Here is a 13,492-nt window from a genome sequence, read left to right as displayed (position 1 = left end):
AAAACCACAAAAACCTCCAATGCAAATTTGCCAAGTAAAACTGTAGAAGTCAGTGGGCCCTGTGCTGCTCTTATTAGACTGCTTTTAATCAATTCTGAGTTTTAGAGGTTTTCAGATTTTTTTTCTATAGGAATTGTCGGAAAAACTCTAATTTTTAGAGGTTTTAGAGGTATTTGTATTTGCTATGCTTCCCATAGCGCTTTTTTTGGTTCTTACTTTTCATATTTGGATCTTTTAATTGTATCCACAATATTGTTGGATGTGGTTTTAGAGAATGTGAGTTTTCAAAATATGTGGTTTCAAAAACCTCTAAAACCACTAAAATGTGAATGTTGATAAATAAGCTTCCACGATTAAATTCTTGATTTACCAGCAGCTCCAGGGCAGTCATTGTTGTTGGTGAAAAACCAAATGTACTTTTGTTAGGTCTGATCTACATAAACTAAAGTCTGCTACACAAATACTTTCTACTAAAATAGGGATATACCGTGAATACATATTGTTGCAATATTAAACGTTTTATTTAATATTCATATTGCTTTGACCATAAACCATTTTAATATCTGACACAGGGGGCTTATTTATTCCCACACAGAATTCTGTGCTGTGAATATTTTCTGTATAATGACAGAATAATCTATTTGTGTTTGCAAATATCCATATTTAAAAAAAAAAAAGGAATAATATATTTGGGTCTTTCCTCTAAAGAATAGTCCCAGAAAACCATGTACAAATAAATATATCAGTCCTCTCCAGAGAAGGATTTTAGTGTTTCCATTAAAATATACTAACTGTTTTAGAAAATTACGTTTGCATGTAAAGTAGTTTGCATGGTAGATTAAATCAGTCTGTGTGTTTCAAGCATTTTGTAGGCTCGTGGGGAACATTTTATATAAATTTCATTAGATTGTTTGGCTCTTTCATCATTTTAAAATATTGATTAAAAGCAAGAGAATTTAAATTTTTGCTGCCTATAAAGTATGATTCTTTTTTTATTGCTGTACTAACTAATTATAGTCAGTGAGTTTCTGGCCCTATCAATGCCCTATGTTTCTAACCATATGGACATATAACCATTTTGAGTCTTCAGTTTAGTTTTGTCCTTGTAGTCAGAGTAATGGCATAACTAAAGTGCTGAGAAATCTTCAGAGGGGCCTGGCACTCTAGTTACACCACTGCCAGTCCCACCTTTGCCCTGCCCATGTCCTGCCCCCAACTCCGCCCACTCCCACCAGACTTGCTCCCCCCCTTCCTCACCAGTAAAAAGAGAGAGGCAGGTGAGGAGGGTTTTTTTATTAGCTATAAGTCAGAGGCTGTTGCACATTTCTATTTGACACTTTTTTTTTTTCTCTTAAAGCTTGTTAATAAAAAATCACTGAAGAATGTAAATTAGAATGACACATTTACAAGACATGTTATAAGAAACATAAATCAAATCTGCTGCACAGGTAAGGTTCCAATTAACAAAAAGTGATTACTTACTTCTGGGACTGCTTTGTGAATTCTGATATTTTCACAGTTAGATCTTAATCTCAAACTACTGTATGCTAGAAACTGTTGTTTCAGCAGTAGCTGCTGCAAAAAAAAATCCCAACCCTGCCAGATCATATTACATACCTCCCAACATTTAGAAAATAGAAAGAGAGACAAAAAGATATCATGGCAATTTTTTTGACCACGCCCATTTGTGTGGCCACACCTCATAATTATCATGTAATTTTATAAAATTTGGCAGGTTATGAAAGTTTGAACACATTTCTGTGGTTTTTATGTGTTATTACAGTTTTGCTAATGAAGGTGAATTGCTCTTTAAACTTTGACTTCTAAAAACTTAGCCAAAGACTTAGAGAGATTATAGGAGGTCCCCCATAGGCTAAACAGCAATTCGGCAGGTTTAAGGTGGCGAAGTGTCGAAGTCTAAGTTTTTTAAAGAGACAGTACTTCGGTTTTCGAATGGTCGAATTTGTGAAGTTTTTTCAATTCAAATCGAATTTTGGCCTATTCGATGGTCGAATTACTCACTTCGACCATTAGTAAATGGGCCCCTAAATATTATGATGAATAAAAAACGCATATGTCTCAGGGTGTATGTACATGTGTCAAACTGTATTAAGCAGTAAATGTAAAAGTAAAAGTAAAAAAAGGGGATTATTACTCAACATTCATAATTTGCTTTAAGCAATTCAAATATTTTTGCACTGAAAAGCATTAATTTGAATAAAACTTAAAAATCACATTTTTTAAATATTTATTAAGTGAAAAAAATTCTTAATACCTCAAATGTAAAACGCCAGCGAAGTCATGAAAAAGTCAATGGGAGCTGTCCTAGGCAAAATGTAAACTATCAAGTTTTTTGTCAACACAAAAATGGATGAATGAAATACAAATTTGAGGAATTCTTTTTTTTCCAAGGTTTGCATTTGTTATATTAGGATTTTTTAATAAATATTTTTTTTAAATTGTGACTTAATTCGCAAAACCTGTAAAATTACACAATTTAGAATTTTGGTAAATAGGCCTGTCATTGTCTGATTATTCATGTAACACTTTTTTGGGCTATTTTAAGCCAAAAGGTCAATGTCCAGCTATAGCAATAGAGCATGGGTTACATTGGACTCTAACACGACTGACTGGGCCTTCGCTAAGTGGAAGTATGAAGTCATGGTGTAGTTGAACTACAACTCACATAGGCTACTGTGCCATAAAATAAAGAAAGGAAACCAGGAGCTACTTTCTACTACAAATCCTTGTAGGAGCACAGGCTGCTCATGCTATTTAACCTCTCAATATCACTCTCCTAGAGAGTACTATGAAAGGGTTAACCAGTCTCTGGCTAAGCCTCATTCCTGGGGTCCCTGCTCCCCGACTTATCACTAGAGATACAGGTCCCTCTAGGGCAGAACAGCTTTACTGGGCCTTGATCCACACAGAAACAGATCCAATTGGGTCAGCAACCAGAAAGCAAAGAGAAAGATCTACCCCTTACCAAGCACTATGTTACAGTGTGGCAGGATGTGGACATAAGGTCTGTAGGCCAATGATAGGAATATGTAAATTAGATAACTAGCTACATGGGCATTTGCCCAGCAACTAGGGAGATAAGGAAGTGTAGGGATTTAAAGCCATACATTCTGTACCTTCAGAAAAACACCCTTTATACCCTTTATGGAGGCTCAAACAAAACAGGAGCCCTTCCATTTTAAGTTGTGCACAAATTAAAGTACACCTAATACAGAGATAGGGTACATGCATTCTGATATTGTAGAACACACCAAAAAGAGCAAGCTGGCTTCTTTAACTTTTATAGCAACTCATTGCTGTGCAAGGAAATTACTTGGATATATGAAATTTTAATTTTTATTACCCAGAGAAAAGGCAGGAGTTGGAAGTCATGGGAGTTCTTTCTAATTTATCATTCATCACTGTCACTGTTTAGCTCAAAGGGGATTTACCACTGTTTAATTACCAGACTGTGCCTTCAGTTGCTTAGCAGCAAGCAAATCTATAGGAAGGACAGGCTGTCATTTTAACCTGTGAATAAGTCTCAAAGCAAATGTAGTTACATATTGAGCATTGTATCACAGCTTATATGAGACTGCTACAAGTGGAGGCTTAGCAAAAGCTGCATTTTAGTGGTTTTAGAGGTTTTTGAAAGCGCAACTAAACTCACTTTCTCTAAAACCATGAATGATATTGAATTTATTAAAAATATCCTAATATAAAAAGTAAAAAACAAAAATAGCTCTGACCGATCCAAAAAAATATGAATACTAAAAAATTCTAGCGAAAATAAATCTGAAAACCTTTAAAAGTCCAAATTGATTAAAACTGGTCCAATAAGATCATTGCCGTTCCCATTGACTTCTATAGGACATCGACAACTCTTACCCGGCAAATGTTTGCATTTGTAGTTTTTACACTTACTCAAAGTCAAAGGTCAAAGTGAAAATTTGAATTCGAATTATGAAATTTGAATTTTTGAGTTTTTAGTGAAATTCGACTAGGAAACAGTTACAATTTGATTTGAGTTTTTAAAAAAATTCAAATTCGATTTTTGAAATTTATCATGTACTGGCCCTTTAAGAATTCTTAATTGACTATTCGCCACTTTAAACCTGACGAATTGCTGTTTTAGCCTATGGGGGATGTCCTGGGATCAATTTGGAGTTGTTTGCTCTCTGCCAACAACGTGCAAATGGCTCCAAAGCAACACACTTTCTGGGTCCTCCTCTTCCCCCCAGATATGCACTTGTGCTCCGAGCCAATTGTATTGTTCTTCAGTCCGTAACCAGGCTGGATGATGTCACAGACAGAAAAACATCGTAAAGAGTTGTCTGACCCCCTAACACATACTTCTCCCAGAAATGCACTCTGGCTCCCAGTCATTGTAACTGGGCTGCATGATGTCACAGACAGAAAATTGAGGGAAAAACTTGTCTGAAACCCTACACCTACTTCTTTGATAAGCATTTCCTTTAACCATAATTTTAATATGCAGTTTTAAAATAGAGTAGAGTAGGTCAGTGTTTTTACTATCACCCAACACTAGCCTATATACTACATGTGTAGGCCTAATGTGTAGAATTTCTAGCCTACATCTGTGTTAGGAATTGCATCAATTGCCTCCTTTGTAGATCATACAACTGAAAACCAAGCTGAAGCCTGCAGATGACAATATTTAGAAAGCAGTGTTTTACCAATAGTATGCTTTCTAGACATAATACAAAATACTCCACCAGCCTTATCCCTTGGTTGAGCTTTTTCAGCACATTACTGAAAAATGTAACATGGAGTCTTGACCAATTTCAGTTAAAGGAAAACTATACCCCCAAAGTGAATATTTTAGCAACAAATAGTTTATAAAATATTAAAGGGGACCTGTCACATTAAGAAATAATTCAAAACATTATTTTTATGGTTTCATTCAAGCAAAAAAAAAAACTTCACTTATTCTATAATCATTATTTAAATCGCATTTTTTTTTTTTTTTTAAAAGTGTTTATTTATACATTTTAACTTACAACAGAGAGTAAGAACAGCAGTAGTGAACCATCACACATTGCATCGCTCAGTAATACAGAAGTACATATATCATAAAATCAGTAGTGGCATTTAAAAGGGGTAGCTCAGTGGGTGGGACAGGAAATAGTCAGGGGCTTAACGGCCTATTCGGGTCCCTGCAGGAGGGGGGGAAGCACCAGGTCATGATCCGGGTTTGCCTCCAGCCAGGGCGACCATATCTGAGTAAACTTCCCCGGGCACCCTCTGGCTTCGTATGTTAACTTGATCAGGGGCAGTGCTTTGTTGGTCTGCTGGATCCATGCCTGCTTCGTAGGTGGCTGAGGGGCCATCCATTTGGTCATCAGCAGTTTCTTCGCATAAAATAACAGAGCACGAAACAAGAGTCTGAACCTATTGAGAGGAATAATTTCGTCTATCAGCCCAAGGAGGCATACTTCCGGCGTACATGGTCCTGGGAAGGCCAGTTCCTCAGACAGGTATAGTATAATGGAGTTCCAAAAGGATCTGATCCTAGGGCATGACCAGGTCATATGGGCAAAGTCCGCTCCTCTCCCACCACATTTAGGGCAAATGGCTCCCAGGTTCCTGCCCATTCTCTCCAATTTGCTTGGCGTGATATATATTTGATGCAGAAATTTAAGTTGGACAAGTTTATCTTTCAGAGCAATCAGGCCAGAGTAGATCGAGTCCTTGGCCTCCTCCCATGTTTCGTCTGTTAGTGCTGGAAGCATAGTTTGCCATTTGGGCAAGGCCCTGTCAAAGGGAGTAGTGCCTGTTTTGAGCAGGGCTTTATAGAGCCTGGAGATCAGCCCCTTGCGCTGCGGGTTTCGGAGGACAAGTTCGAAGGAGGGAGTGACATATTGTATGGTCAACCCCGAAAACTGGGATCGGAATGCGTGTCGAAGTTGCATGTAGCGGTATAATTGAACATCCCGATGCCCGGTTTGGTCTTTAATTTGAGAGAGGGTGGGGAACTGCATGTCCACCAACAGCTCCCCCAGCAGCTTAACGCCCCGTAGAGGCCAGTAGCTAAAGTCTTGTAAGTCTCTGAGGTGTGCAAGGTTGCTGTTTAACCAAAGTGGCAGATAGGGGGAGAGGATTGGGGGGTCACACTGCAGTATCTTGGATGCAGCCCTCCAAGCCTTAACGGGAGTCGTGATCGTAGTTGGCAGCTTGTTGTAGTCAGTCAGGCGTCTATAAGGAAGATTGCGGAGTCCAGCCCAAGAGCCCACCAGCTGCGCCAGTAGGACTGCACCCGGGTCCTCCTCCTGCAAATGGAACCATGTGTGGATATGGTAGAGCTGGCCAGCCAGAAAGTAGAGTTGCAGATGTGGGAGAGCCAGGCCACCGTGTTCCACAGTAGCCGTCAGACTTTTCCAAGACAAACGGGGCGCCTTATTTGCCCAGATGAAGGACGAGAGCATGGACACAATCTGAACAAAGATTTTTTGGGGAACCCATACTGGCGAATTATGCAAGCGGTACAGCAATTTCGGCAGGAAGATCATTTTGTAGAGATTCACTCTCCCCCAAAGAGTGATTGGTAGAGGGGTCCATCTGGCTAGGGACAACTTGAGTTGTTGTTGAAGGGGCTCTAAATTATCAGCCAAGTAGCGTGAAGTCTGGAGGGAGATCACTATGCCCAGGTATTTGAAACTCGTGACCCAAGGAATCACATTTCCTTCGGGAGATGGAGCCGGGATCGGATCAATCGGCAGGAGGACTGACTTCGACTTGTTGATTGTGAGGCCTGAGTAGGTACCGAAGCGATCTAGGATATCAAGTGCAGTTTGTAGGGAGTCGTACGGGTCCGCCAAGAATAGTAGGAGGTCATCAGCGTAGAGAGCCAGCTTGTCCTCCAACGGCCCCCGTCTCAGGCCCATCACCCGAGCCGACTGCCGAAGAAGAATTGCTACAGGCTCTATGATTTAAATCGTATTTAAATGATTTAAATCTTGTCTTGGAATTCACAATCACAGATCACCTGACCAGAACTAATGCAAAACCTAGAACTTTGTTCGTTAATTGGTACAGTACCATGTATGGTTTGTCTGTGTGCACCGTGAATTGTAGGATCCCAGAAGGAAGCCCTTATTTCTTATTTCTATTTAGGATTACCCAATGGCATATACTACTAAAAAAGTATATTATAAGAATGGCTTATTTACATAAATCAGGATTTTACATATAAGCTGTTTTATGCAATATATTTTTCTAGAGACCTACATTGTTTGGCTGTATTTTTATGTTTTTCTTGACAAGGGGACTCTTTTCGCTTTCAGCAATCCAACTGAACACCATTGTTACATGAATGCTGTAAATTGGCCTGAGCATTTATTCACATTTTAATAATAAATAGGACATTGCCAGCCTCACCCCAATGCAATATTCAAAGCCAGAATTCCATTGCTACTATGCTCCGCCATTCCTCAGTAAAAAATTGAGCAATATGTCATTATATCCACCACTGAGATGTTACTGGTCCTTTAATCTACAACATTGCAGAATATATTACAAGGAAAAGTTAAAGCTTCAAACAAATATTGAAAATCTTTAAAATTTAATGAACATTTCCCATCTGTTACTAGGACAGCAGTTATCCATGATTAATTCTCCTAGTGTTGATGATCTCCCTCTATCTGTCTATATCCAGAAAGCATCCTATTAATAAAATATGTGCTGCAGCAAATTGGTAGTGATTAACTTAACAAAGACTAAACAAATTACTTTCTATTCATCTACTTGAAAAATAATTCATTTGGTGTGTTCTTTATTTTCTAATCAAATTAAGCTAATCTATTGCTGGCCCATGTTCTGTGATGTGTTTCACTTTTTAATTGTGAGGTTTTAAAGACTTAATATGGACATTTCTGTTTACACTTTCTCTGTTTCTCGATGATCTGAGGTGATTTCCTGATTACTTCTTATAAATATACTGTATAGTGATGAGTGCAACTGTCCTGTTTAACTTTAGAGACAAATTCATGAAATAATGGAAAAATTATTAAAAGGGTAAAAGATGCATTGCATTGGAGTCAAAGGGCTTTTTTGAAGTGTTTTTACTTGTGTGAAAGCTATTGAAGTCAACGGACGTTTTATCCTTTGCCATGCATTGGAGTTAATGGCCATTTTTTTCCTCACTTTGGGCTTTTTCTCTTATGTTTTCTTCCTGAATAGTGATGGGAGAATAAACTAGCAGCGAATATCCGCATTCGCCACCCGAAACTGTGGCACAAATGCGGTAAATTTGAAAAAAATTTCGGAGAAGCAAAACGCCACAGATTTGTCCATCACTATGCTACTTTTTTTTAGCTAAACAAACAGGAAGGAGCAATTCTAAGGCAGATTTACAAAAGCTTTTGACCCTTGTGAAAACTGTAAACTTTGCTGTGAATCTGGTTTAGGTGAAAAAAAGTGCTCTACTGATGTTTTAAATAGAACAAAACTATGTTATCCTATTTAATTACATGAAATATATTGTACTTTTATGGTATAATTTGTGACTATTTATTTTTTTTGCAAAACAGAGCACATGCTAAAATTCAAACACTGATTCTTGCATATTGTATGGTTCTCTCATCTTTACATGCCTTCCGTTTGGTCAACTCTTTGATCCTGTGATGTCCTATTAGAGAATCATATACATATCTTAAACTGCTGGTTTAAACTATATACAAACACCGGTATTGGACCTGTTATCCAGAATGCTCAGGACCTGGGGCTTTCTGAATAATGGATCTTTCTGTAATTTGGATCTTCATGTAATTTGGATCTTCATGTAAACATTAAATAAAACCCATTAGGCTGGTTTTGCCTCCAATAAGGATTAATTAAATCTTAGTTTGGGTTGTGTACAAGGAAATAATTTTAAAAAGTAACGGATCCCATACCTGTATTACAAAAATAAACGTAAAATACGATTGTAGCATTCTTTGATTGCAAAATGTCCCTATTTATTCAGTGTTTCCAAGATTTTTAATTACATTTAATACTGAAAACACAATCAGGAATACAGCTGCACACATGAAATGTCTTACTTGAAAGTACAGTGATGTTTCAGATGTTACCATTTTATAGTGTAGTATAGATAAGATGTAATTTCCATGGATTTGGAAAATGATACAATATATATATATATATATATATATATATATATATATATATATATATATATATATATATATATATATATATATATATATATATTGTAAAGTTCAGGGGGAGAGGGATCGCCCATGCACTACGGCCACAACACAATAATAGTATAAATGTCCTTTTATTTCGTAGTCAAACTTAAACAAGCTGTATCTTCATCATGTACAAATGACAACTGTGGGGCTGTGTTTTAAGCCCTCTTCTATACTCACTGTATACTTACGACTGTGTATCGACATCAGACACTTCCTCCATTGTCAAGTTTGCTGATGACACTGTGGTGATGGGCCTGATCTCCGACAACTCAGAGAAGACCTACCTGGAGGAGATAAGGAACCTGGAGAACTGGTGTCAGAAGAACAACCTTCTCCTAAACGTCAGCAAGACTAAGGAGATGATTGTGGACTTTAGCACAAAACAGGTGAGGAATTACGAGCCCTTATACATCTGTGGAGTGCCAGTGGAGAGAGTTAGCAGTTTCCGGTATCTGGGTGTTCACATCACACAAGACCTGTCATGGTCCTGTCACATCGACACCCTGGCGAAGAAAGGCCGTCAACGACTCTTCTTCCTCAGAAGACTAAAAGATTTCCATCTGCCTCTGGGGGTGCTTAAGAATTTTTATACATGCACCATCGAGAGTATCCTTGCGGGTAATATCTGTACCTGGTATGGGAACAGCACTAAGCAAGACAGACGAGCTCTTCAAAGAGTGGTGCGCTCGGCTGAACGCATCATTCGCTCTGAGCTTCCTGACCTGCGGTCTATCTACACTAGGCAGTGCAAGACAAAAGCCAAGAAGATCGTGAAAGACCTCTCCCATCCTAATAATGGACTCTTCTCACTGATGAGGACAGGAAAGCACTTCCGCTCCCTTAAGGCTAAAACAGAGAGAATGAGGAGGAGCTTCTTCCCTCAAGCTATTCGGTCCCTGAACCAAGTGTAAAACTATAGGACTGGACTCTCTCTTATATATATATATCTCATATATCACATCAATGCACATGCACTTTAATAACTCATTAATATCTATCTACTATGTAACTCTTTCTTTTCTTTCTACTGTAATTCTTAATTCTTTATGGTCGGACGTTATTTGACTTTGCACAGCAACAAGCATTTCACTACATGTCGTACTTTGTATGTTGTGTATGTGACAAATAAATTTGAATTTTGAATTTGAATTTGACAACGTAAACAGGCTGTATCTTCAGCAGGTAAAAATGGCAGTTTGAACACAGTTTTCAGCATAAATTAACATTGGCTTTCATGCTCAGCAAAACTGACAAATTAAACAGTTCATCTTCCCATTCAGGGATCAGGCTCACCTAGCCTTGCAAAATGTTGAACTCCCAGTCAGGAGAGCAGTTCCCAAACACACTTCCCTCGTGCAGACCTCAGGTGTGTCTACCAACCCCCCTCCTGAACTCTCAGGGCTCTCTTAACTCCTGCACTGCTGCAGTAATTAGCCCTGCTGTGCACCCTCCAGGTACCTGAATAAAGGGGAAATATACCTGCTGTCCAGGACCCACCCCTGGAGTCCTGTACATATCCCCCCCTCTGCGTCAATCCGGAGGTGGAGGCAAACCAGGTCCCTAAACAATGTACCCAGGATAGTGCATCTGCATTTTGGTGTAGCTTTCCAGGTCTGTGTTCTACATTAAAACTGAAATCCTGGAGGGCTAAGAACCAACGTGTCACCCTTGCATTGGCCTCTCTATTCTTTCTCATCCAAGTCAAGGGTCTGAGACCAAACTAAATTTTCTTCCCAGAAGGTAATAGCGCAAGGAGTCCAGGGCCCACTTTATGGCTAGGCACTCCCTTTCGACTGCTGCATAATTTTTCTCTGCAGGAGTCAACTTCCTACTGAGGAAAGCTATCGGGTTTTCTTCCCCATTGATATCCTGTGAAAGTACAGCCCCGAGGCCAACATCGGAGGCATCTGTCTGTACTATAAACTCTCGACTAAAGTCAGGGGCTACCAAAATGGGGTGTTGGCACAATGCGGACTTAAGTTCTTTAAAAGCCTGTTCTGCATTGTCGTTCCACTTAATCATCACAGACTTCCTGCCCTGAGTCATGTCTGTCAAAGGGGCAGCCAAGGTAGCAAAATTGGGCACAAACCATCTGTTGTAGCCCACTATGCCCAAGAAGGCTCTTACTTGTCTCTTAGTCAGTGGCCGTGGCCAATTCAGAATTGCCTCTACATTATTGAATTGGGGTTTTACCATTCCCCTGCCTACAATGTACCCTTAGTATCGGGCTTCCTCCATCCCTAGGGTACATTTCTCTGGATTTACTGTGAATCCACCTTTTTTTAAAGAGTCTAGCACTGCCTGGACTTTTGGCAGATGGGATTCCCAATCAGTGCTGAAAATTTGAAAATTACAATGTCATCTAAGTAGACTGAGGTGTACTTAAAATGAGGGCGCAATAATTTGTCCATTGCCCTTTGAAAAGTAGCGGGGGCAGTCTGTAGCCCAAATGGCATCCTCTTGTACTGAAAATGCCCCTCTGGGGTAGAAAAGGCAGTTTTCTCCCTTGCCTCTTGGGTTAGAGGTATTTGCCAATACCCTTTAGTAAGATCAAGGGTGGTGATATACCTGGCTGGTCCTAACCTCTCAATGAGTTCGTCAACCCGAGGCATAGGGTAGGCATCGAATTTGGATACCTCATTCAACTTCCTGTAATCATTACAAAACCGTATAGTCCCATTGGGCTTGGGGACTAGGACAATTGGACTTGACCACTCACTCTGTGACTCCTCTATGACACCAAGTTGTAACATTTTCATTACTTCCTCTGAAACTGCCTGTCTGCGAGCTTCAGGAATGCGATAAGGTTTTACACACACCTTCACATTGGGTTCAGTGATTATGTCATGCTCTATGACATTGGTAAGCCCAGGTAACTCAGAAAAAACATCTTTGTTCCTCTGCAAAAACTCCTTAACTTGACAGGGAAGAAGCTACTTTTATAGTATTTACCTTATTTTGTCTTTCAAAGCTCGCTGTAGCCCCAGCAGACACTGCTTCCCTTTCTCTCCAGGGCTTTAGCAAATTAACATGGTAGATCTGGTAGGGTTTTCTTTTCCCTGGTTGGTGCACCCTGTAATCTACCTCCCCTACCTTTGCAACAACTTCAAAAGGTCCTTGCCACTTAGCTAGGAACTTACTCTCTGCTGTAGGGATGAGTACAGCCACTCTGTCCCCTACCTGGAAATGTCTTATTTTGGCTGACCGATTATACACCCTACTGTGGGTTTCTTGGGCCTTCTGGAGATGCTCTTTCACCATTGGCATTACATTAGCAATTCTCTCCCGCATTTGGGCAATGTGCTCTACAACACTTCTATATGGGGTGGTCTTACTCTCCCATGTTTCTTTTACCAAATCAAGTAACCCCCGGGGTCGACGCCCATACACCAATTCAAAGGGCGAGAATCCCGTAGAAGATTGGGGTACTTCTCGAATGGCAAAAAGCAAAGCTGGAAGCAGGCAATCCCAGTCCTTCCCATCCTTATGTACTACCCTCTTTAGCATTGTTTTCAGGGTTTTGTTAAACATCTCAACCAGGCCATCTGTTTGTGGGTGATAGACAGAGTACCTTAGCTGTTTAATTTGAAATAGCTTACAAAAGTCAACCATGACCTTCGACATAAAGGGTGTGCCTTGGTCAGTAAGGACCTCTTTGGGAAAACCTGTCCTTGTAAACATATGAAATAGTTTGCGAGCAATGGTTTTGGATGAGGAATTCCGTAAAGGAATAGCCTCAGGGTACCGGGTAGCATAATCAAGTATAACCAAAATGTATTGGTGTCCTCGAGCGGACTTCACCAAAGGACCTACCAGGTCCATAGCAATTCGCTCAAATGGCACTTCAATAATGGGGAGTGGTACTAAAGGACTTCGAAAGTGGGGGCCAGGGGCAGTCAACTGGCATGTGGGGCAGGAGGCGCAATATCTTTTTACCTCTGCCTTCAACCCAGGCCAGAAGGACCAATCAGCTATACGTGCCTCTGTTTTCTCAGCCCCCAAATGCCCCCCTAGTACATCATTATGGGCTAAGTCCAGTACCATCCTTCTGAATGGCTGGGGAACTAGTAACTGCTCAACCACCTCATTTCGGACCTGAGTGACACAGTACAGGAGGTCACCATTAACTGCAAAATGTGGAAATTGCTTATCAAGCTCAGGCTCTCGTGGGACCCCATTTATCACCACTACTTGTTCTCTGGCATGTACCAAAGTAGGATCTCGCATCTGGGCAGTACTAAATGCTCCCATAGAAACATCTAGGTAAGTACAGGATGGGA

This window comes from Xenopus laevis, chromosome 5S (assembly GCF_017654675.1).
Source record: "Xenopus laevis strain J_2021 chromosome 5S, Xenopus_laevis_v10.1, whole genome shotgun sequence".
In the NCBI taxonomy this organism is placed as follows: Eukaryota; Metazoa; Chordata; class Amphibia; order Anura; family Pipidae; genus Xenopus; species Xenopus laevis.
Note: the sequence above shows the minus strand (reverse complement) of the source record.